Below are 21,383 nucleotides of genomic sequence, written 5' to 3' on the forward strand. Positions count from 1 at the left end.
GGGAGGGCACCCGCAGTGAGGGAGGGAGCTGCTTGTGGAGAAGAAACCAAAGATGTCTCCATTCGGATTGAAAGATGTGGAGACAGTGTTCCTGACAAAAACACTCTCTCTTCACATTAAAAAAAAAGAAAAGAAAAGAAAAGTCGGGAAGGCTGGGTGTAAACAAGATCTCTACTCATGGGAGTTCATCTGCTGGGCTCATTCCCCACCTAACAGCACGTGTCCCTGGTAGAGAACCACAATATCGCCAGGCTGGCAGGCAGTCCAGAAAGTGATTCTGGTCCATCCGGTTACCTTTACAGAGAATAGCAATTAACCCTCCAGGAAAGGAGGCATCTTAACCTGGCTCTGCAATGCATTATAAAGTCACAACTTTTCAAGAAGCAAATGGTCTTTGTGATCACAGAAGTCACTTGCATTTGCCACCTGTGAGTCTTCTGCTGGTTTAATGAGACTGAGCATTTAAAGGTCCCTTCATTCTCTTCTCCTGACTAAACTACATGCTATGTCTCTGGCCCTTTGTGTAAAAGTTATTTCTCAAATCTTTCATTATATTTAGGGTCTAAAAGAATCTTCCCAGAGAGTCAACTCTGCCATCCCCATGATGTTTCAGTCCCCTAGCCTAGTTCTACAGTGTGGCTTTTGGTTTGGGGAATGATAAATTGGGCTCCTGTGCTTATCCCTTTTCCTTCCTACCCCCCAAACCACTTTCATGACCAAAACATTAGTGGCCATGGTGGGACACAAAGAAAAATGCCTTCAAGAAATCAGATATTTTAGCAGGATGCAGTGGTGCACACCTGTAATCCCAGCAGCTCAAGAGGATGAGACAGGAGGATCGAGGTTCAAAGCCAGACTCAGCAACTTAGCAAGGCACTAAACTTAGCAAGACCCTATCTCAAAATAAAAATCAATCAATAAAAAGACCCTATCTCAAAATAAAAATCAATCAATAAAAAGAAAGTAGATCTTTTGAGGAATAAGGGGAAGATCCAAAGTTGACAGGGCAAGGGTGAGGAAAGGCTGCTTCACGGTGATAAACTCATGGTTCTACATGGGCCCCTGAAGAATTAAGTACTTGGGTTTCCAAGCTCAGAGAATCCAGACTGGACAAGGGTCATGGGCATCGATGCAGGAGTATATTAAGGACATCAAGAACAAGGACAGTTAGCTCCACACAGAGTAATTGAACACAGAAGTTATTTCACAGCTTCTTTGGAAAGTGGGAGGTTTGTTACTAATATAAAAAAGGAGCCAGAGATTGAATAGGAGCAGGATACCAGCTCTTTTGACAACACCATTAAACACACATGCTTGTGCGTACACACACATGCACACACACACGCACACACACACACCACAAGATAAAGAAACTGAAATAAACAGAAGAAAACAAGATGTTACAGAGAAGGGCTGGGGTTGTGGCTTAGCAGTAGATTACCCACCTAGCATGTGTGAGGCCCTGGGTTCAATCCTTAGCACCACATAAAAATAAAAATAAAAATAAAGGTATTGTGTCCGACTACTATATATATATGAATATATATGTATATATGTATAATATATATATATAATCTTATTTTTTTTAAAAAAACATGATGTAACAGAGAGATCCAGAACATCCAATATTACTCCAACAGGAATTCCAGATGGAGACAACACCATCAATGAGGAGGAGAGCAATGACCAAGGAAGCAAGAGAAGACCATTCCCTTGAGCTAAAGAAAGAACTCAGGGCTCGGATCATATCCTGTCTGGGCAGCAGGATCACTGAACAAATACACACTTCTTGATGCAGTCTGCTACCCCAAGAACAAAGACAAACAACCACAAGCTTCCTCATAGGGGAGAACAATCCGGCTGCTTAAAAGGAAATTAAACAGACTGACCTCCTACTTCTTGTCTGCAACACTCTGCTCAGAGACACCAACAGAGTTTTTATAGAATTCCAAGGGAATGTTATTTGAACTCAAGAGTTCAACAGCTGCCTGACTCTAATTTCCCTCTTATGTGATGACAAAATAAAGGTATGTTTGAAGACACAGAAATTACATCCCTCAAATACCCCTTATTAAAAAATAAAAAAAAAATTTTTTTTTTTTTAGAGTGAAGATCTCTTCAAAGCAAAGGGGAAAATAAGCCAGAATAATGAATTCAAGAAAAGAGAAGATCTGTTATATAAGAAAATGTAATGAAGAATAAAACCAACAAAATATAAGACTAAGCATAATACTTGTTAATAAGGTTGTAAACTTTGTTAGAAATTTTGAAAAATCAAATTTAAATGATTTAAACACATAGTTGTTCCCACAGTCTGCAGTTTCACTTGCTTCATTTCAGTTACCCGTGGTCAAGAAGAAAAAGGTAAGTATAGTGAAATGACATAGACAGACCATATCCGCATAATGTTAATTACAGTGTCTTGTTATAATTATTCTATTTAATTATTATTGTTGTTAACCTCTTCCTGTGCCTAATTTATAAAGGATATATATATATATATTATATATATATATATATATATATATATGATCCAGTACCATCTGTAGTTTCAGGAATTCTCTGGAAAGGGTCTTAGCACACCCCTGTGGATAAGAAACTATTATTGTATAATCTCTATCTATCTATCTCTCTATCTCTCAGATATAAATGTCTGAAATTAAACTTCCACATTATTTTTAAAAAATTAGAAAATCTCAGTTGAGATAAGTAAGTGAAATCTGTCTATAGAAAGTGACAACAGGGCTGGGGATGTGGCTCAAGCGGTAGCGCGCTCGCCTGGCATGCGTGCAGCCCGGATTCCATCCTCAGCACCACATACAAACAAAGGTGTTGTGTCCGCCGAAAAACTAAAAAAAAAAAAAAAAATATTAAAATTCTCTCTCTCTCTCTCTCTTTAAAAAAAGAAAGAAAGAAAGTGTCTGACAACAGAGTTTGTGAATGGTAAGTCATTAAAAGACAGAGAAATAAGATGAGAGGATCATCCTGGCAGGAAATGATTCTATTCTATTCTATTCTTCCCAGGACCCACATTTAAAGTGATGATAAGGAATTTTAAGTTGAAATACTCAATGAGAAGAAAATAGTAGAAGAACCATTGATCAGGAAAATTGAAAAAGAATAGAGGGGGACTTAATATATCAGATAGAAATATATACTTTAATGCTATAGTATATAGTACAGCATTGCTCATGGCAGAGATCTACAAAATGGACTGAGAAAACAGAATTAAGTCAAGAAGCAATTTGGCTCTAGTTTCCTATGGGAAGGTCAGGCATAAAAACAGTTTTAAATCAGGGAGGAAAGAATATATTATGTAATAAATAGTATCACACTGCAGCTATATATTTGAAAATTATTCTTTTACCTCTCCTGCCTTATTTAAAATTTGTTCTATTTTCAGAAAAAAAATATTCTAAAGAATAGATAGGTATTATGGTTGATCAATAAGTCATAGACTGGTATGAACTTTTTACCTGCCAATAACAAAAAGAAAAAATGTGGATGTAAAAAATATCATTGTGGTATGCTAAATAATGGCTCCCAAAGACATTTACTTCCTAATCCCAGGAAGCTGAATGTTGCCTTATATAGCAAAAGAAATTATTTAGTTAATGATCTTGAGATGGAGAGATTACTCCACATTATCTGGGAGGACCCTGAATGTAATCATCAGTATCCCTTATAAGAGAAAGGAAGAGAGAACAAGAGAGGCCGAGATCGGAGCGATGCAGCCACAAAACAAGAAATGCTAGAAGCCACCAGAAGCTGGAAGAAGCAATGAACAGATTCTACCCTGGGACCTCTGGAGGAAGGCCAGCCCTGCCAACACCTGGACCTCAGCCCATTTTCTGGACTCCAGAACTATAAGCAAATAAATATGTTGTTTTCAGCCACCAAGTACGTGATATTTGTTACAGAAGCCAGAGGAAACTCAGAAAACCACCACTATGAAAAGCACAGTACTTCCTAGGGATTATAGTTATTATTCTCAGCAGCAATACTTATGCAAGCTTAGCACTGCTAGATTATTTACATGTCTCATTTAATTCACATATGAGGAAGCGGCAGACAGTTGGGGTTGTTATGGCTCTGCCCCTTAGCAGCAAGTGTCCTTGGGTAAGTAACCTCCTAATGCTGCTCTTTCTCACCTGTAAAGTAGAGGTAAGAATGGCACCTACCTGTAGGGGCTGTTGAGGATACAGTGAGGCTGTCTATGTCAAGTGCCTGGTGATAGGGCTCATACATGCTAAGTAATAATGAGAAAGTCCTTACTCAGCACTGCAATCTGTATCCCAGAGCTTTCTCACTAATTCTCATTCTTCCCTTTGGATACATACAGAACAAGGGTCTCTCCTAACTTCCTGAACGTCCTTCAAATACCTGAAGATGATGATCATGTCATCACAGTTCAAGCTTCTCTAGGCTAAAATGCCTTTGGTCATTGTCCTTAGGAGTTCATCTGGAGTCCCTTCCCATCCTGGTTACTTCCTCTGAACACATTATGTGCATCTTAAGATGTGACCCCAGACTCGTCACCATGTTTATTCTAGAGTAGAGTTCCCCAAACTATAGCCTGTGGTCCAACCTAATTTTTGCAGCCACATGCAAAGCATGGATTTGACATTTTTTGAAGATTTATTGAAAAAGAGGCACAGAAAATATTTTGTGACAGAGACCATAAAGTCTAAAAATGTTTACTCTTTTACCCTTCTCAGAAAAAGTTTGCCAACTCCTGTTCTAGAAGGTACTCCACTTCTTCTATCAGTACAATATAAAGTGCTTAAGATTTTTTGGCAACCAAATTCCACTACTGTACATTCTGAACTTAACTCTAAGGCTACTGATTGTTCCATCTTTATCCATTCTCCCCTCTCTTTTCAATTATTAATAAACTTCTTAGCTAGGAACATGGCTGCTGAGCTAAAGATGACATTTCCCAGCCTCCTCTGCAGGAGGGCATGACCAGGAGAGAAGGCTCCAGCCTTGAGCCTGGGGTGTAAGGAGATATGAAATGTGTCATTTCCCTGTCATGCTCTTGAAGGGAAGAATCCCATTCTCCCCTTCCTTTTCCCTGTCCTACTGGCTGGATGGGGGACCTGAGGGCCATGTGGAAGAGGGGTGGCAGAGTAATGAGAAAGAAGACTCCTGGGTCTCTGGTGCTGCCATTTCATTTTGTGCTCCTTATTCTAAAAGGGAAACAAACTTTTAATTTATGTATCCACTGTTCTTTCTGGTCTTTGGGACAGCAAGTGAATCTGTGCCCCAAGCAATATGACCATCACTTTCAACTTCCAAGTATTTTTCAAACTGCTAGTACCAAACCGCACACTTCCCTGGCCTGTACTCACACAGCTAATTTGTTGAACCCCTTGACAGGACTTTACATTGAGCTCTACCACACTTCTTCATATTGTTAGAATATGAAGCCCATTATTTTGCCCTAACATCTGGGACCTAATTCTATCACCCAAACTAGGTTTTATCCTTTCTAATTTTATATCATTCTTCAAAATGTACTTTAGTCGTAGCACTCAAACTACACAGAGTGCTTGTCAAAACATCTGAGCAAAATTAACAATAATGCAGTGGAAAAGGCTGTGGTATCCATTTGTAGGAAAAGGAAATAACAGATCAAACCAAGATCTAAATGGAGAAGGTGGGGGAGGGGAAGGAGAGCCTTTACTATGTTCCAGTCACTTTACTGGAAACTTCCCCCACTGTTAGCTCATTTATTAAATATTTTCCTATGTATTAATTTATTTCATAAGTAGTCATTTTAAATTTTAAAATATTGACTAGAAATGCTAACTTCACAGGGGAGAGAAAACAATCATCTGTAAATACTGATGAAAACACAGCCCATGCAAATCTCTCTTTGCCTAAGTCTGCGTATACCCAACCTCTCTTTGGACTCCTGAAGAAGGCATTCCCGGCATTCCTTGTAAGGCTTGGAGTTAAAGGTGGATGTAGTCCAAGAGTATAACTCAAGAATCAAAATCATCACTGTAGAATACTGATCAGTGTTTTCAGAAACATCTAGCTGGTCCCTGGTGTGACAGGGTGAGAAGTAATGCCTGTTGCCCTCTGCAGAGCTGTGTGGCAAAAGGCTAGGAGTAGTGTCAGACTCATTGGGTCCAAACCCCGCAGGACCTGAGCCAATCACTTATCCTTTGCTGCATGGTTTTCGTTTTCTGTAAAACAGGCATGTGTTATCTTTCCCACAACCATCTAAGGTAGATCCCCTCCCTCCATATTTTGCAGATGATGAATATAAGACTTATGTTCCTTGTCCAAGGACAAACCAATCAGGTCACGATTCAATCCTAGGCCCATCTGATTCCCAATCTCCTGCTGTTTCCTATTCCAGGGCAGAGAAAGAAAATATGACAATTAAGGTATAAGGTATCAAATCATTCCATAAAGGATGACCTTCCCAGGAGAAGTAAGGTCAGATGACTTCATGGGATGCTCAAGATGAAGTCCAAATGGACTCAAAGGTTGTTTTCTTCTGGCTTCCTTAGAGTTCCTCTTGCATTGGTTAGGGTGGAACATACTTTAGGATAGTGTTTAAAACAGACCTAGTGTAAGTCCCACTCCCCTCTTACATTCAGCCTGTTTGGTGGCCTTATCAGGTAGTTTCTAACACAGTAAAATCAGCCAAGACAAATATGCATCACCCTTTTTGCTTCTGTTTATCTAAAATTATAATAGTATGTGAATAAAGTCACACACACACACACACACACACACACACACACACAGAGTTCTGTACCTTTCTTCTATTCCCCGTGTGCCTAAAACATGAGGAGGCACATCAGGGGCCTCAACCCTGAATGGCAGGTGTCACCAGGAGACACAGCAACTCTCCAAAAAGAGTGTTTTCTGATTGAAAAAAAAATCCTGGACCCATTTAGAATTAGTGCCTTAAGTGGAATAGTCATGAATTTATGAACAAACAAAAAAGGAATATGAAGAGACATTTAAAAAACTATGTAAGCTAAAATATTTTCATCCTGTGGATGCTATTTGAGATTGCTTCTCAAAACCCCTGAGGAGCTTTGGAAAAAGTGTAGATGCTTCCAAGTTTCTCCAGGAAGGTCTTGGCATACATGAATCATTGAGGCTCCATGGGCATTCTGACAAGCCCACGAAAGAACCAGTGCAGGTGTCAGCTTTAGAAATCCAGAGTCACATAAAATTTTACCAGTTCCAGACCCAATCTGAACAGATATGATATAGAAATATTCCAGCAGATGTCGGCTTCTAAGGTATCAATGGATTCAATCTACTCAAGCATAACTTGAATAAAATTGGCTAAACTCAGAACAAGAAAAGGAGTCGAAGGGCTCAGGGACTTTGAAGTATACCAGGAAGTAGGAGTCACCTACAACTCCTAGAGTCTGCTTTTCCTCTCAGATGAGGATGTGGTCATGTTGTGTTGAGTTTGGGCTCAAGAATCAGGAAAGTCTTATGCTGGGGAATAAAATCCCTCTAAGGAAGCCCGAAGCCAGTGACTGGAACAGTTCCTGTAGTGCTGGGAGTCTCCAGAGCAAGAACAATGAAGCACAAAAGGGCTTCTCAGGTCTGGTTAGGCTCCCCTTTGGATAGCTGGTGACATGGCAGCCACGTGTCCCTAATGGAAACTCTTGGAAGCCACCCTCTCCTGCACTGACACAGGCCACCTGTCTCAGTAGAATGTTGGTCCCCATTTCTTGCCTAAGTAGTCTCTGTGTGTGTGTTGAAATGGGTGGGGTTCTACCAAAAACTGCTGCAAAGACAGACTTGGGAAAGGTACAGTGGTAAATACCAGGCCACAAATCCAAAAATGAATCTAAAGAACTAGAGGATCAAGATGACAAATCTTGGTCAGACTGAAAAATAGCTATAACTCTAAAAGATTGTCAATAAACACCACAAGTCAGATGATCCTGGACATTAATGATCCTGGACATTATCAGAGGTCAAAACTTCACAGGCCTTCAGGGGCCAAGAGAATAATAAAAGTATGTGAAGCAGCTTGGATAAGCAAAGGAGAAGTGCAGTGATAATGTTTCTCTGTGTGTTAGTTTAAAAAAAAGGAAAGAAAGAAAAAGACAGAAAAGAAAAAAAGTTGAAAACCATGTTGGCTAAGAACAGTTGGAATCAGATGATAGACAGCCAGCTTGCACCCGCTTCCCAATGACCACTGTCAGAAAAAGAGAAAAGTCCATCCCTCTCTTAGAAGAATAAAGAAAATAAGCTTTTAAATTTTTGCTTTTTTTTAAAGCAATTTTTATGAACACCCCCCAAAACAGGATGTCTTCAAATGAGTTGAGTCAAATGATCCCATGACAGTAGATCTCAAACTACAGTTCAAAGGGCACAGCGGATCACAGAAGTGTCCAGGTAGTGTGCAAGATGCTCTTCTACAAGTCCTGTGTACAGCCTAAGGGTTTCCATACTACTCCCCTATGGCATGCACAGAGGATTTTTTGCTTCTTTCTTTCAGGGCTATTTCATCAAAAGCTCTCTGTACTTTGAAAATGTTTATTTTGAGATAATTTTAAACTTCAGAAGAGTTGTAAAGATTGTACATAGAGTCCCCATTTGCCCCTTTCTCAGCTTTCCCTGTCGTGAACATCTATCTACACAACTATAGTACAACGATCAAACTAAGAAAATGATCCTGTACAGTACTGTTAACTAAACTACAGATTTTTCTCTAATGTTACCAGTTTTATCACTAATGGCTTTTTTCATTCCAGGATTCCATTCAGGATCCCACATTGCATTTAGTTTTCATTTCTCCTTGAAATCTATTCTGTGTCTATTCTTAGTCTTTATCTTTCATGACCTTGACATTTTTGAACAGTACTGATCAGGTGTTTTATAGACTGTCCCTCAATTTGGGTTTGTCTAATATTTTCTCATGATTAAATGTGGGTTATGGGTTTAGGTGGAGAACAGTAGAGAAGTGATGTGTTCTTCTAGCGCATCACCATGTCACAGTGTGCCAAGGAATCTTGTTACAGGGTGAGGTGGTATTGCTAAGTTTCCCACTATATGGTGACTATTTTTTGTCTTTGCAATTAATAAATATTTGGGAATCTCTAATACCTTGAGATTATACAAATGTCTTATTTCTCAAACTTTGACCACTAATGCATCAGGTGACCTGTCTGCAGCAATTATGTCTGCATTGTTCTAATGGAGATTTTCACTTTCCCTCATTCCTCTATATTTATCAAATAGAATTCTTCTATAAGGAATAATTGTCTTTTCACCTCATCAAATAACCAGTTTCTTCAGCCTTGATTTTATCAATATAGACTCTGTATATTTACCTTATTGAGTTGTTCAATGTATCCTTATTTAATTTTTGGCTCAAAGTTTTCTGACTTTGGCCACAGAGAGCTCTTTCAAGTTGGCTCCTGCATTTGACATATTCCCATTTTTGTTGTTTAGCACTTTCATGATTTCTGGTAAAACAAGATGCCCTAGGTTCATCTTGTATTTTCAATATCCAATTCTGGAGTGTACTTTTCTGGGTTTTAGAATACATGTCTTATATATTATATTGTTAAATTTACACCTAAGTACTTAATTGATGGGTATTATTGTAAAGTCTATTGTCCTCTAAATTTCAAAGTTCAAATGTCCATTTCTAGTGTATGAAAATATGATTCACTTGTATCCTGCAACCCTTTTAAACTTTGTATTTTTCTACAGACAATCACGTTACATGTGAATAGATGTTCGTATTATTTCTTCCTTTCTAGTTTTATGCCTTTAAATACTTTACTTTCAGTATGATGTTGAATAGGAATCTTGAGAGAGAACATCTGCAGTATTCCTGATACAAAGGATAAAGTGTTTAGTTTTTTACTATTAAGTATACATTATTTATCTGTGGGTATTTGCAGATATAAGATCAAGGGAGTTCCTTTATGAGATCAAGGGAGTTCCTTTCTATTCCCAGTTTGATGAAAATTTTGATCATGAATGTGTGTTGAAATTTCAAGTGCTTTTCTAAATATGTTAAAATAATCATATGGTTTTTCTTTTTTCATTCTGTAAATATGTGAAATGTCGATTGGTTTTCTAGTGTTGAACCATCCTTTCATTCCAAGGATGAATCCCACTTACTTGTGATATATTACAATCTCTCTCTCTCTCTCTCTCTCACACACACACACACACACACACACACACACACACACCCCTACTAAATTTTATTTACTGTATTTTACTGAGGATATATGCATGTATGATCCTGAGTGACATTGTATTGTGATTTTCTTTACTTATAATCTTTTTACCTGATTTTAGTATTGGGAAATGCTGGTTGGGAAATAAGTTGGGAAGAATTCCTTCTCTTTTATTTCTTGAAGATTGTATAGAATGAGTATTCCTTAAATGTCTGGTAGAATTTGTCACTAAAACAATTTAGTCCATGAATTTTGTTTTGGGGGAAGTTTTTTGTTGTTGTTGTTAACTATAAATTCAATCCCCAGGACATAAAAGACTACCCAGGATATCTGTTTCTTCTTGACTGAGTTTTAGTATTTGTATTCTTCAAGGAATTGGTTCATTTCTCCTAAGTTTTCAATTTTATAGGCATTTAGTTGTTTGTAATGGTAATTTGTGTCTTCTCTCTTTTTCTTGGTTAGTCTGGCTAGAGGTTAATTTTGTTGATTTTTTCAAAGAATCAACTTTTGATTTGGTTGATATTTCTGAACTGCTTTTCTGTTTCCAACTCATCGAATTTTTACTCTTATCTTCATTATATACTTTCTTCTTCTCCTTTGGTTTTTTTAATTTAAAAATTTTAAAAAATTTATTCTAATTATACATGATAGCAGAATGCATTTCAATTCATTGTACACAAATGGAGCATAACTTTCCATTTCTCTGGTTGTACACAATGAAGTGGCACCACATGTGCAGTCATACATGTACCTGGGGTTATGATGTTCATCTCATTCCACCATCTTTCCTACCCCCATGCTCTCTCCTTTTCCCTCCCTCCCCTTTGCCCAATTGAAGTTCCTCCAACCTCCCCATAACCCCCCTCCCCCATTATGGGTCAGCATCCACTTATCAGAGAGAACATTCAGCCTTTGGTTTGGGGGGATTGGCTTATTTTGCTTAGCGTGATATTCTCCAACTCCATCCATTTACCTGCAAATGCCATAATTTTATTCTCTTTTAATGCTGAGTAATATTCCATTGTGTATATGTACCACAGTTTCTTTCCATTCATCTGTTGAAGGGCATCTAGGTTGGTTCCACAGTTTAGCTATTGTGAATTGAGCCGCTATGAACATTGATGTAGCTGTGTCACCATAGTATGCTGATTTTAAGTCTTTTGGGTATAGACTGAGGAGTGAAATAGCTAGGTCAAATGGTGGTTCCATTTCAAGTTTTCTAAGGAATCTCCATAGTGCTTTCATAGTGGTTTATCTAGCTTTTTTAAGGGTGGATGCCTATATTACTGACTGAAGGCCTTTCTTTCTAAGTTAAGCATTTGACATGATAAATTTCTTTTTATTTTTTAAAATTTTAGTTATAGACGGACACAATACCTTTATTTTATTTATTTTTATGTGGTGCTGAGGATTGAACCCAGTACCTCACATAGGCTATGCAAGTGCTTTACCACTAAGCTATAACCCCAACCCCTCAACATGATAAATTTCTACCTGTGCACTCAACTTTATCTCATAAATTTTGATATGTGGTGTTTCCATTTCATTCATTCAAAATGTTTTAAAATTTCTTTAAGATCTCCTCTAACATATGATTTATTTTGACATACATTGTTTAATATCTATATATTGGGGGATTTTCCATATACCTTTCTGTTACTGATTCCTGATTTAATTCCATTAGGTTCATGAATATATTATCCATAATGTCTATTCTTTTGAGGTTGTTAAGGTTTGTTTTATGGCCCAGAATACAGTATTTTTTGGTGAATGTTCCATATGAACCTCAGAAGGATGCATTATTGGGTGAAGTGTTCTATAAATGTCAACTAGATCAACTTAGTTGATAATGTTCAAATCACCTATGTTCTTAGTGATTTTCTTCCTATTTTTTCTATCATTTACTGAGAAAGGAGAATTGAAGTTTTCATCTATAATTGTGGAGCAATATATTTAATATTTCATTTCTATAAACTTTTGTAGCATAGTTTTGAAGTTCTTTTGTTAGGACCTCCTTGGAAAATTTCATCCTTTATACTTATTTAGTGTCCTGTATCCCTAATAAGAATTCTTGTTCTAAGACTATATTATCTGATGTTAATATTAAAGTTTCAGCTTTATTTTGATTAGTGTTTGCATAATGCATTGTTCTCTCTCCTGTTACTTTTAACCTATCTGTCTTTATTTTAAAGTGGGTTTCTTATAAACAGTGGGTCTTGCTTTTTTGTCCAACCTGAAAGTCTCTATATTATAATTTGTATTTAATGTGATTGTTAATATGATTGATATCTTGCTGTTTCTCTATATAGCCCTCCTTCCTTTCTTCCTTCCTTCTTTTCCTTTCTCTTCCTTCCTCCTTCTCTCCTTCTGCTTAAAGTTCCCTTCCTCCTTCCCTCCCTCTGAGTCTTAAACCTACAGACTTCGTAGTGATCCCACTTCTACCCTGGATTCTTTCTGAATCCAGAATGTATACCTTCCCTTTCCCCAGGGGTCAAGATTGTTTTTCTTGCTCCTTTACCTCAGATGTATTAACAGTAGCCTGAGAGTGTTTATCTTCACCTACATGCATGCCATATAAATTAAGGCTTTTGATCATAAGGGGAAAAGAGTAGAAGGATCCTGGTAGAATGTCTCTGGTCCTTTCCTCTAGCAGTTCAGCATAAGAGAGATTATCTGTAATCATTCCCAACAATTTCTGGGGTCCCTGGAAGAAATGCCTGCAAAAGGGTGTGGACCACCCCTTATTTGTAACTACTGGAGACTTCACCTTCTTTTGACAGTGTGCTCTCAGCAAAATGCCACCTACTCAACTACCTTACCTGAATTCTTATAGTTATTTGACTGCTTCTTATCCAGGAATGTCAGTTTCCATGCCTAATTTTTCTCTACAGATACTTGTCACCTACATTCTGGGCCTGCTGGTTGCCCAGCAAGCTTAGTACTTCAGTGGGCTTGGGAAAAGTTGTGAATTTGCTATTTGTCAAGATTTTTTCATCATAAGTTTGGGAACAATGCTCTTTCCAATTCTCTACATCTTTGGGTGGAAACCTAAAATCCACTTCTTTTAGATTCTTATGCATCTTTTAATAGCAAACAGAAGAAGGTATGACAGTTGATCAGGTTAATTACTGTCCTCCTGGAAACTTCCTTAAAGGGCTTTAAGAATGACACATGTTCCAGAAACATCTTTATCTGTTGTTTTGAGAAATGTAAGATGGGAGAATTCCATAGGAGTTAAGTTAAACATAAATAATGTGATTTTTCAAAAAGTGGAAGGTAGAACTTATACAAACTGACTCAGCTTTGATCCAGAACAACTGTCTTACCATCTATCACTTTGCACTTGTCTGACAAAAAATATGATTCTACATAGAAAACACCATGGCTGATGAAGAATAAAATAACTCTAGAAGATTTCTGCCGCATTTAAGCCAACTTCAGAATTTTGCGTACATTCACTACTTAGTGAGAAATGTGATAGGTAACTAATTACTCAAAATAAGGCCAGTGACAAAAATACAACACTTTGTTTTACTACATATTATACTTTCCCCAAAGGTAATGGCCACCAGCCATTAATTACTTCATATATTATTAATAATAATAGTATTATATTAATACTACTACTAATAATATTATATTATATTATAATATTAATAATATATAATAAAATATGATTATATTTAACATGGTCTATAATTATAATAAAATGATAATATATATTATTAGCAACAATGATAAAATAATCACCATTTAGTGATCACTTATTACAAGCCAGAGACTGTATGTAGCTAATTACAAACATTTCCTCATTTCATCCTCTTCACAATCCGACGAGAGAACTCAAATTTAGAGGGATTAATGCACAAAAATAAATATTGGCTTAGAATTCAATCCCAAATCATAGTCCAAAGTCCTTACATATAGCTTCTCAGCCAGACTGCTCTAGAATGGCCCATTGATTATTTTCGTTTGTCATTTACAATGCTGGAAAAGGTTCAATCTTGCTATGTATGTAAAATATTCTCTTCTTCCCTATAATATGGTATTATTATGCTAGCATCATAATTTATTTAGTCTTTCTGAAATTTTATAAACACATATGTATCTTTATTTTTAAGGTCTATAAATATTTAGGTATCTACCATATCTTTCTTACTTTTCTTTTTGTACTTGGGATTAAACCCAGAGGTGCTTAGCCATTGCTGAGCCACATCACCAGCACTGCCCACCCCCTTTAATATTTATTTAGAGACCAGGTCTTGCTGAGTTGCTTAAGGCCTCCCTAAGTTGCTAAGATTTACCTTGAACTCATAATCTTCCTGCCTCAGCCTTGAGCCACTGGGATTACAGGTGTGTACCACCATGCCCAGTAGTATCTACCATTCCTAATGTAAAGGTATAATATGACACAGAAAGTTATTCAGGTATCTGGAATATAGTGACAGTATAGAAATGAGTTTAAAAGACAATAATGTGAGACAAGCGTGTTGGCACATGCCTGTAATCCCAGCAGCCTGGGAGGCTAAGGTGAGAGGATGGTGAGTTCAAAGCCAGCCTCAGCAACAGCGAGGCACTGAGCAACTCAGTGAGACCCTGTCTCTAAATAAAATACAAATTAGGGCTGGGGATGTGGTTCAGTGGTCGAGCACCCCTGAGTTCAATTCCTAGTTACCCACCTCCAAAAAAAAAGACAATAATGTGAACAGATATTATTACATCTTCAGCTAGGAAAAGCAAGCTAGACTCGAGCATATTTTACCTAACCTAAACAAATCTTTTAAAGCATGATAAAATATTAGGTAGTAAAGGTAATTACAAGTAATGGCAATCACCAGCAAAGAAAAGAGGAGGAGTGCTACAACAGTAGACAGAAGTGGTCGACCTGGGAAAATTCAGTTTAAAGATAAATGTAAATTCCCTCTGTAACCACAAGATGGAGGACCACCCTAGGTGACCCTGCCAGAGTCTCTGAATTATGGCATGTACACACACACACACACACACACACACACACATAAAATAAAATAAATTTTAAAAAACAGTGCTTCTCAATCCTTTACAAATCAAGATGCACCTAGAAAATGAATCTGTTCAGATAACACAGGAGGAAGAGCTGATCCAGACTTCCATCACTCCAATCCCCTCACCTGGCCTCTATAGAGGTAGAGTGGAAGGATCATGTTTCCACACACCTGTAATCCATTCACAACATAGCCGTGAGCTTCTGTCCACCAAGTAGAAAGCTCTGCAACTGCTGTGTTAACAAGTACTTCAATTATGTTTGTATCCTCCTCTTAAGAAGTTGAGAAAATATACAACTGGGTAAAGTTTTCATTTAAAGTGGCTAAATGTTAAAGCATTTTGATATTTAAAGAGCCAAGCTCAAGTTAGAAAAATTGACTCTTGGAATGCCTCACTCCCTCAAGGTGCAGAAATATAAGGTGTGATTACTCTTTCGCTAGGCTTTGAGGCACTCTATCAAATCATTCTCTCATCTTCGTCATATTCAATCTCAATTAACTTTATCAGTACCCATCATAATCATCATGTGCTCTAAGACTGGGATGCTCTCCAGGGGAAATGGATTCTGCTGATAATTACACTGTAACAACGGGTATAAGCCAGGACTACTCTAAGCAAACCAACATGTTTGATCACCCTAGTATTACATCATTTCCCCATTTGGAAGAACAACAACAACAAAAGTTTATCTTCCTCATTATAAGCAAAAATAAAAATATAATAGTTACATGCTAGTAGAAAGAAACTGAAATACATAAAATGAAATAAAAGTGTTCCCTGTATAGCACCTAGAATTATACTTCTAATTTTTTAGGTAATATCCACTAAAAGTCCGCCTTGGGTCTTCTTCCAGATGGGGAGGACAGAATCTCCCAACACTTCTACTCAAGGTCAGATAATTGGAAATAAAAGTCTATCCCATACACGGAGTTCAGGTGAGGCCCACCCACCCCTGAACTCCTGAGGTATAACATGTGATATCAGTCTAAGCCACTGGGTGAGCCACTTTCATCCTGGTCACAGGTTTGTTCCAGGTAGTCACATGACTCTTTCAGTGCCAATGACATGCAAAGAAGCTTTTGCTCAGACTTCTAAGTAGACAATCCAACTCATGCTCACATGTATTAAAACGGAAAGAACCCAAAGCCTTGACTTGCACAATCCAAAATGATAGCCTCTAGCTACTGAGCACTTGAAATGTTATTAGTTAGTACAAACTGAGATGTGTTGATAGGCATCAAATACACCCTGGATTTCAAAGACTGTGAAAAAGGGATGTGAAATATCTCACTAATATTTTTTATATTGATTACCTGTTGAAGACATGCATATAGCTCACATTGTATCTCTAATGGACAGCACTGATCTAAAACATTTGAACCCCTGATAAAGCCAGGCCTGTTGGTAGTCCTAATATGGACTTTTCATGTATGTAAACTAATAAGTACTTATTTTACTTAATCAAGTTCTAACTGGCTTTCTAGCACCTGCAGCTGAGTTCTAACTGATATGATGTATATGTAGAATTATACCATACATTTCAGATACTACTCTTTTCATAGAACAACTGATCATGGGCATTTTCCATGTCAGTACCCTAATAGCAGTGTGAGAAGATATGCACAAAATCCTTCACATGAGGAGAAATCAGCCATTGTTTTCCTGTTAATACCACTGTGCATGCCCAGGATGTGGCCCCTGCTTTCTTTCAAGACCTCCTGGCCAACACTCTCGTAACACCTGCATATCCATTACCTTCTGCCCATCACACTCTGCCTTCCCTTTTCTTTTCTATTTTGTGGCACTGGGGATTGAACCCAGAGCCTTCATGTGCTAGGCACTGTCACTATCACTGATCTGCATCTCCAATATTCCCTTTTTTATTTTGAGACAGGGTCTCAATAAGTTGTCCATGATGGCATCAAACTTGTGATCCTCCTGCCTCAGCCTCCTGAGGAGTTGGGATTCCAGGTGTTTGCCACCACACCTGCCTTCTTCTCTCTCTTTTCACTTGCCTGACTCATAATCACTCAAGTGACCATTTAAATGCCACTTTCTCACAGCTGAGTTCCTTGACCACTTGACTTAAAGTAGGTCACCCCTATTTTGACTCTCACAGTACCTCATCTTCTCCATTTGGCATGGAAGAAAATATATTTTGATTTATTTTGATGGCTGTTTAATATCCACCTTCTCCTTCCCACTATGCAATACTCTACAGTGGTGCAGGACCGATGTATTACAGTTCACCCATTTGCTCCCAGCACCTGGAACAGTGCCTAGCACAGAGTATATGCTCAATAAACACCCCAAGTGCCATCAGTCAATGCTAAAATGTTCAGAAGAAGGAGGAAGGACAGGGGAAGGTAAAGTGATGGCAGTAAGAGAACTCAGATAATTAATTCAGTGAAACCAAACTACTGATGAGTTGATTGACTCTGTCCAGCAGAACCACAAAGAAAATAAGGATGAGAACTGGAAAATGAATAGCTGGTTGGACATGGGAGAACTGAATGGTTAAGGGATACCTAGTTCTTCCTTCAGGTATACAAGTAAGTACTCAGGGATGCAAATGGTGAAGCCCATAGTTCAAAAGGATCCCTAAACTTCACATGATACACCTAAGGTTAAGTGACCACCTAGTTCTCAGACTCATTCTTTTTTTTAAATTTTTTATTTTTGGTATTGGGGATTGAACTCAGGGGGACTCAACTACATTCGCAGCCCTACTTTATATTTTATTTAGAGACAGTGTCTGAGTTGCTTGGTGCCTCACTTTTGCTAAGACTAGCTTTGAACTTGCCGTCCTCCTGCCTCATCCTCCCAAGCCACTGAGATTACAGGCATGTGCCACTGAGGGCTGCTCAGGCTCATTCCTATAACCTGAATGCAAGAACATGGGAGAGCTGGGGTCCACTCCAAGGGTTCTCATCCAACTCTGCTCAAGGGCAAGATCATGATCTTTTATTTGTACATTGTGGGACTTCTTAAGAAGATGAAACACTTCCCTGGTCATATCCAAGCCAGTCTTTCTGGGCTCCACAAAATATCTAGAATTTCTTCTATTTTACTGTCCATACTCTCATTCTCACATGGGATATTTACCACTACCTGCTTGCATTACTTGAAAGACTTTACACCTTGGAAGGAGGAGGAAGGTTTTTTTTTTACTGAAACCCTTAGCATTGATATATTATAGTCTCTTAATTATTCCTCTGGAGGTGAGCCCCTCTTTAAATAAGAATGTCTCATTTTAAGGGGATATGTAATTTTAATGCATTAATTTTATCATGGAAAATATAACTGGTTCAAAAGAATTTATGTCACGCAGGCTATTATACGAAGTAAAATAGAAAAATGAAATTCTTGAACCAAGCACTCAATTTAAGGTCTAGAATGTTATCTTTGAAGTCCTCTGTGTGGCCCTCCCTGTGTTCATTTCATTTTTAAAGAATGCAAAATTCTTTATTAGTGATCTCCAGGAACCTGGGCTCAGAAAGGCCAGACCTTAGAAATTCACAGCATGGTGCTGTCCATCATGCAGGTGCTGACAAGCCTTGAGTGAGATGGGAGAGCCTCCCTCTCAGAAGAGGAAGGAAACATTGTACACTTTTCTCTCATCTCTTGTAGCCCTCCTTACTTTTCTGTTTTCTCCTTCCCCTTCCCTTCCTCCTCCTCTCCTCTTCTCCCTCCTCCTCTTCCTCCCCTCCCTTACCCTCCCTTCTCCTTCTTTTCCCCCACCCCTGAAAGACCAGGAAAATTTACTTATAGAGGAAGCGGGCACCAAACTCTAGGATCCTATCTCTTTCTTTCTCTAACAGAAGGATTCCATTAGCATTTATCAAGTATTTTTTTCTTAATGGGGGTGGGAGGGGAAGGGAGGTGGCATGGGGTAATTAAAGATGGTTGAATGTGATGATCATTTTTATCCAAAGTACATGTATGAAGACATGAATTGGTGTGAATATACTATGTATACAACCAGAGATATGAAAAATTGTGCTGTATATATGTAATAAGAATTGTAATGTATTCCACTGTCATAAATAAATAAATAGGTAGACAGATAAATAAATAAAAGAATCAAACACACACTGGAAAGACAAACAACAGAATCACAGAGCTGGAAGTATAGATTCATTGCAGAACAGAATTTTTATAACTGGAAAAGACCTTAGAGACAATTAAATCCAATCTTCATGTTTTAGAGCCGAGGAAAGCATAGGACTTGCCTGAGATCATTTAGCTAAACACTTTTCTTCAGCTTCATTATTTCCCCCCCCCATTATTCAATTTCCATTATTGATACATTTTCATTATTAATAATTCAATCACATTATTGATTACTTTAGTCTGAGGCACTTGACCTTACCTAGTGAAGGAAATGGAGACTTAAAAAACCCTCAGGGGAAAAGGAAGCTCAAGAATCTGACCCATTGCAATTTTCTCTTATCTGCCCAAATCCCCCTGCTCACAAGAAAGTAAGCCTGCCAAAAATAACTGACCAACTCCTCCCATGACCTGGCCCTGCTAAACCCTATAAAACCCAGACCCTTGTTGCAGCCCATCACCATTTTCCCTCTTAGGGAAAATGCTTAATGAAGCATGACTGATCCATTGAGATCTGTCTCCTTTTCTTTTTCTTTTTGTATTCACTTTCATTTGGTGCCAAAACCCAGGACAACAGGGTTTAGGGCTCTCTACCCCTTCCTATCCTAACGAACTTCTACCATCTTTTCTCTTCTCATCTCCTACCATTTCTTTCTTTCCTCCTGATAGAAGGGAGGCCCTTCGCATGCTCCGAGTCCACTATAGCTCAATGGTGGCTGGTACGCAACCCAAAATTGACCCCAATCCTGGGCTAGATTTTTTTCTACCTTACTGCCTTATGGATGGAACAAGGACCTAAACTGGGTCCTTTGTTGGTGTTGGAGGCATCCTCCTCCTAACCATATCCTTTCCAATTCCTTTATTATCTTATGTATTCAGATCTCCAGATCAGAAGTCACTTTCTGCCATTTTGTTCTTACATGCAACACCAGCCTTCTCATTTATCAAAGAGGTAAGATCCCTTCCAGTCTCTCACAGAGACACCCTGCCTGAAACCTTTGCATTTTGGCTCATACTGACCCCAGGGATCCTCCACCATTGGGACTGCAGAAGGGGATGCCCTCTCATTCTCTGGTGGAACTCTGTCCAGTGACAGGAGACATCAAGGAACATTTTGATCTCCACTGCCACCAGGTCAAACCTCTCCAACATGGGGGCTAACCAATCCATCCCATAGGACTCCCTGTTAGGTTGTCCCATTAAAAATCTCAAAATCCTCCACCTCCAATCTGTCCTCAAAAGCAAATGCCATATTAGGCTGAGTACCCAGATCTGGCTTCAATATAAAATAGACAACCTAAGTTAATTGCCCTAATTTAGGACCTTTGACTCCCAAATCCTCCAGAACTTAGATAATTTCCTCCAACAAAATGGCAAATGGTCTGAAGTTCCCTACCTCCAAGATTTCCTTCACCTCTGCTCAAAGCCCTCTTTATGGCAACATTGCTCTGCTCTACAATTGATTCTCACTGACTCTCCACTCTACAAGTCTGCTAAATCAAACTCTGACCCCCAACCTTCTTCTTCCTTTACTGTCCCCAAAATAGCAGATGCCTTATTAGCCTAAAGGACCTTCTGCCCTCTCATCTTCACCTCCTCCCAAAATATCAAATCCCCAATCGCCATCCCCCGTATCTTAACCTCCAATCACTTGATCCAAAACCCTTCTCTAAATAAAATACCTTTTCCCTTTGGGCGGTGGCCAGGGCTGAAAGGAAATATGAAATCCATATTCCTTTTGCCATGACAGATATTTCCCAAATTAAGGACAGATTAGGTTTATTCTCTGAAAATCCCACCAAATTTAAAAAGGAATTCCTACGTCTGAGTCAGGCTTACCATCTCAACTGAGCAGACAATTATTATACCCTCATTTCCACCCTGCCCCTGATGAATGTGCCTGAATTTAGCAAGCAGCAAGAGAAAATGCCAACCTCCTCCATATCCAAAACCCTCACGCCAGTCCTGTGGTGGATACTACTCTCCACGGTTGGATCTAACTTGTCATACCAATCTCAAGACCTGGGAACTATCTGACTCCAACATATGATTACCCGC

At 38.5% G+C, this 21,383-nt stretch overlaps 1 long non-coding RNA gene across 2 annotated transcripts in view; it reads right to left on the minus strand.

Moving 5' to 3' along the window:
* The window catches only part of LOC139707247 (uncharacterized), a 177,031-nt gene that overhangs the window by 68,917 nt on the left and 86,731 nt on the right, over positions 1-21,383 (minus strand). The window lies entirely within an intron of this gene.

Source organism: Marmota flaviventris, chromosome 10 (genome assembly GCF_047511675.1).
Source record: "Marmota flaviventris isolate mMarFla1 chromosome 10, mMarFla1.hap1, whole genome shotgun sequence".
Lineage (NCBI taxonomy): Eukaryota > Metazoa > Chordata > Mammalia > Rodentia > Sciuridae > Marmota > Marmota flaviventris.